Source organism: Haemaphysalis longicornis, unplaced genomic scaffold, assembly GCF_048455015.1.
Source record: "Haemaphysalis longicornis isolate Haplotype H1 unplaced genomic scaffold, Haemaphysalis longicornis Haplotype H1 scaffold_4, whole genome shotgun sequence".
In the NCBI taxonomy this organism is placed as follows: Eukaryota; Metazoa; Arthropoda; class Arachnida; order Ixodida; family Ixodidae; genus Haemaphysalis; species Haemaphysalis longicornis.
Genome location: NW_027526361.1, coordinates 44,967,156 through 44,972,610, shown reverse-complemented (window position 1 = coordinate 44,972,610; position 5,455 = coordinate 44,967,156).

Here is a 5,455-nt window from a genome sequence, read left to right as displayed (position 1 = left end):
GATGCCGAAAATTGTGGCCGGCTGCGCTCGCCTTATCCCTGGACTTTTTTTTTTACATATCGCTTAGAACAAACCGCACAAGTAACTATCGATGTTTGCAGCGAACGGCCTTAATTATAGGAAGGATGGCCAGCCACGGGAAACTATCGCAAGTGTTATTTGACCGAGTGCTCATCCCCGCAACTCCCCGCCACCCTTTTCTACCGTTAGTTACGTAAAGTTCATCAGTAAAAAGAAACGAACGGATCAATGAAATGAAAAGCAAGACGGATGAAGGAAAAACAGTCCGTTTTTAATCTCTGTTACGGTACGCCATGCGGAAAACGGTAGGAGAAGGATTAGAGGCAAGGGAGGTGAACATAAGAGAAGGAAAAGGTTCTGCATTTTATCTATTAATTTGCAAAAATTGATGTGTTGCATCTGCACCCGAGTATTTATTTCTACCTCAACATTATTTTTGTAACTGTAGTGCGTCTTGGCCCGTTGCTATTCCAAAACAGCACACAGGGAATTACTACGAAGTGCTCGTAACAAAATTTATAAAACTGACTTTTGCATTTTTTTACGTAGCAGCCTTTTCATTAATAGACTGCACACAAAACTAACAAATATCGGAGAGCAAAAATAGCATCTCAACTGCTTCGGAAGTAAGGATACCGGGGACAAGTCTTGCTTTCGTGTATCATGCATCTCATACTACGGCCTTGTAATATATTGCCGCCTATCAAAGCATTCAACGCACTCGATACAAGCCCGTCATCTCACCATTTGTCATCCGTATTGGCTCTACTGCCCTCCCCCTCCTCCCTCCCGCCTTCCTTGCGCTGGCTGAATCTAGTGAGAAGCCGAGCCTACATTGAAAGCTTGAAAAATGACTGCGTTGTGTTGACTCACGAGATAGTGACAATCTCATTTCTAGAGCGGAACGCTCGCTGTGGCAGCGAAGAGTTTGGTTTCGTGGTTATTGTATATGCGCAGGTAATGTTACTACAACTAACGTTGGGCGGAGGTATGTCCCCATTGGGAAGTAGAAGCACAGAAAGCGTGGTGGCTCAGTGGCTAAGGCGTTGCGCTGCTGTGCACGAGGTGCCGGGTTCGATTCCCGGCCGTGGCGGTTGTTCTTCTGATGGAGGCGAAAAGCAAAAACGCCAGTGTGTACGAAGTTTGGGCGCACGTTAAAGATCCCCAGGTTGTCAAAATTAATCCTGACCCATTCACTACGGCGCGCCTCATCGCCTGCGTTGCGTCAGCGCGTTAAACCCTACAATAAATCAAGAAGTACACAAAGGCACTCTTTTCTACTCAGACATATTTTTGCTGCAAAGAAAAACTTCGTCCCTCTGTGTTGTGAGCGTGATGCTCGGCCCGATTGGCCCGCTTTGGTCCAGCTTCTGGCACGGAATTTCTAACCCGGCCTTCAACACCGCGCTAACAGTGTTTCGCCTTCTCGCCGTCTCAGTTGTCACGCTTTCTCGCTTGCTTGAGCAGCGCTATTGGCTGCAGGTTGGTCCTTCCTGTTGCCCATTAGTGTCGGCATTTCATCGCCGTCCTTGCCATTCGTTCCTCTTTGGCCGCCCTGCACTGGTTCAACTCTCTTTTTTGGAGTACACTAGCGGTGAAGGGAGTCGGTATTTGTGCAAAGGCATTTCAGACACAGCCACGCACTTACCTCTCTCGTCCTCTGTTCATCTTTTCCTCTGCTGACGGATAGAAGACGAAAATGTTTGCAACATGCTCCATCTATTGCTCACGGCACAAAGCGGCACGATACAACTCTTCTGTCAAGTAAAATTGTAAACCGTTTACCATTCCTCCCCCCCCCCCCCCAAAAAAAAAATAAGAAAAGTGCAAAAGCTGCGTCAATTCAAGAAAAGTGGAGCGAATCGATCATCCAACTTTCAGAGACCGATATTGAGAACGAGGAACGAACCCACGCGATGATTTTTCGCGTACTAAGTAGGCCTAAACGCATCTACGAACTATGTAAATGTATACCGATACGTGGTATATGTTTCCGTTAGCGCGGATCTGATTATGGAGTTATGCCGAGACACCTTGATTTGCTTATGATACCCATTTATGTTCCGGTGAGGCAACTTTGGTCGCTTTAGATTCTTCTTGCGAGACACCACTTCATGGAGGGCACGCTTCGTTTTAGGCCCCTTAGACCTGACGTGAGCGACGGGCCACACCACGCCCGCCACGAGACGTAATCCCGTTGCACACGGTGCGATTATTATTTGTTGCTTTCTTGTGATTCATTTGATCATGCTCCCTCAAGCGGGCTGGTTTGCCGAGACGGGCGCCTCACAGTAAATAAAGCCGCGGTGTGGAGCTTTCATATCCGCCCTTTGGAAAGATGGAACACCGCACGAGGCAAATTCACCGGCCGCTGCGCCCTCTTCAGATAGCGATGTGCGCGGTGGAGCGTGAGGCCGGGGTTTACGCTTCAGGGAGGGACTGCTTGATGGTGGGCAGGCGCGAGCTCATACAAACCGCGTCGGATGGAAATGCGCGAGTTTCCAAGGCCCTGCTTGATGCGGGGCCTTCGAGTGTGCCCCCACGATAAACTCGCGGAGCAACTCAGCGCCCGCGTCGACGGTAAAGAACACGCTGCCTCCGAATATGCGCAGCAAATATGAAATCTAGCTTATACGGTTGAAGTCATGAAAAATACGTCATCAAACATTCAAGCTAAACAACACGCGGATCACTTTTGCGCCTTCCTGAAGCAGATAAGTTGTCGCTTATTCTTGCTGCCGAAAGGATTTCTACGTGTTTATATTTGGTGTTTCTGGGTTTAACGCTGTACTCTGTTATCAATCGTTGATTTCATGTCGCAACGAAATCGCCAGAGAACAAAGCTTTAACAGGAAATGCATTAGCTTGCCTATGCAGTTACACTTAGTCCAGGATTTCGATTGATTTTAGGGTTCAACGCACCGACGCAACGCAGGCGATGAGGCGCGCCGCGCCGTAGTGGAGGGCTCCGGATTTATTTTGACCACCTGGGGATCTTTAACGCTGCTCCGAAATCTCGTACACACGGGCGTTTTCGCTTTCGCCTCCCGCCTCCATCAGAAAAGCGGCCGCCGCGGCCCAGAATCGAACCCGCGTCCTCGTGCTCAGCAGCGCAACGCCTTAGCCACTGAGCCACCGCGGCGGGTTTAGTACAGGAGTAAGACGAAACTCTCAGTTACTATTTTGCTGCTTCGCGTGAACAAAAAGTCTGAAGCGATTAAAGAAGCGTGCTATCAGCGGGGAATAAGCTGTGCATAAAAATTTAACCCCTTGAATCATTGTGCTGCACTGAAACGAGCCAACATGGGAAAGTTTTAAAGCGAAGCTTTTTACCCCTACCCCCCAAGAGAGCTGTCGCGACAGTTGGCGTCAATACAAACCTCCCACGAAACTTCAAGAAATTGCTGCCACCGCCAGGAACCAAACCTGGAACGAATAGAGAAACGGAGTGAGAGCCCATTGTCTTACCGATTGATACAAGCCCATGCGGAGACGGGGGAGACAGATGGTGTACTAACCGAGAGCATCTGCGGGTTTACCCCTCTGCGTTCTCGCTGAATGCTACGTGATAGCGTCACGTGACCTCTCGCGTGGCTCTGCGCTCCGCCCACGGCACGTGTAACGGCCGTGTGCGCGCCTTGCGCATGCGCTACGAGTTATAAAAATTATATGAGCTCCCACCAACGCATGGCATCTCACTTCTCCGTCTCTGCGCCGGTGGCGTCGCCTCAGCCGGTGGCGGCAGAGACGGAGGAGAAGTGAAATCGTCTAACCCCGGGCTTGAGCTTCCTTTTATTTTATAAAAAAAAAAGTTTCCACTTATGTGCCTCACCAATACAGCTCTACCAACCATCATTCATGGATCATGCATTGATATAACTTTAGCAGAGAATATCTCTTTGAAGTAATAAAGGTTGAGGTTAAGTACATTTCACTTGTCTCTGGTTTCACTCTTTGTTGAACAACGTGTGTGAATTATAGTGACGCCGCACGGGTAATAAATGTCGGTGTCGTTACAGCTTCTCTTTTCAACCACCTTCACAGGGTGGATTGGAACGCATTGTTTTCATTGTGCGTAAACTGTGCACCCCTCAAAACGTTCTGAAAAAAAAAAACTGACGAAAAAGAGTATGTATAAGAGACTAGATTACTGGTGAACCATGAGCGACAACGACTGTTCTATACAAAAGTAACAAGCAACTTTACTATATCAAAATTTAGGTTATTCAATTTTAGTGTAATATTTTGGTTTAGGAACATTGGCTCCTCAAATAAGCCATTCTGTACAACGTTCAAGCTAAACAAAATAGAAGGTACAGTTTTAACAAGAAAACTACCATGTAAAATGTTTCGCGATGCACGGCATCCCGGAGAGAAGAGCTGTGGGAAAAATAGTTAACTGTCTTCAAGAATGCGGATCTCAGTATCGATTATTTTGCCGTTCTCTGCTTCATTGGTCGGCTTCTTCGAAACGTCACTTGATGCGCGAATTTAACATTATAATTTGCTTCTTCGTTGTAGCATGGAACCACTTGGGATGTTACAATAAGTACCACCCGTAAAAGGGCACACAGGCACATTAAAAGACAGAGAACAGACAGAGAACAACTGAAGGGATATTCTTCGATACGACTTAGCGCGTGTCATTCTCATTTTCAATTACCGCGTTCGCAACTTGTAATAACTAACTCCGCGCTGCCCTAAGGGACCATGTGGTTTCTCCGTGCAAGCGATTTAATCCCAGCGGGTGATCAGCACGAATAAAAAAAAGAGCGGTTTTGTCATGAGCAACATTTTCTTGCATTGAAGATAGCCATCGAAGTAGTAGGAGAAGAATAACAAATATTTCTCTTCCTGGTTCCTGAATCAATAACTTCGATGCTAAGCAAATAAGAGGTGCATAACAATTTTAATCATTACAGGCGCACTTGCGAAATCAATTTACAGGGTTCGAAAAATGCCGTCTTGTTTGTTCGCTTCAAACTCGAACATCAATGAACTATTTTAACGAGCGGCGATGGTGAAGTGTTCATTACGAAGGCGCCCTCGCGGATATCCCCTGTATGCAATCGAAACTTAGGAACTAGTCCGCACAGACATATGGATCATTAGAATTCAGACGTATATATGTAGTTTTCCCCGCATACCGAAAGAGCGTCTAGCTGCAAGGGGATCTCAGAAGCTGCAGGTAATCAGGTGTGATTGGTTAAAAAATTGCGCCCACCTCTCCGCGAGGGGAACCCTGTGTAGATGCGATGCATCGTGGGGTTCACTTGGTGTTTCCGTTGGATTGATTCTGAAATCGCGTGAAACGTGTCGGGAACGCGTATTATTATTATGTTTTATGGTTATTATTATGTCTTATTGGCCAATCTTGGTCAATCTCTCTAAGTGCTATGCTTGGGGCTTCGCTGTCGCAACGACCTTTACTCCA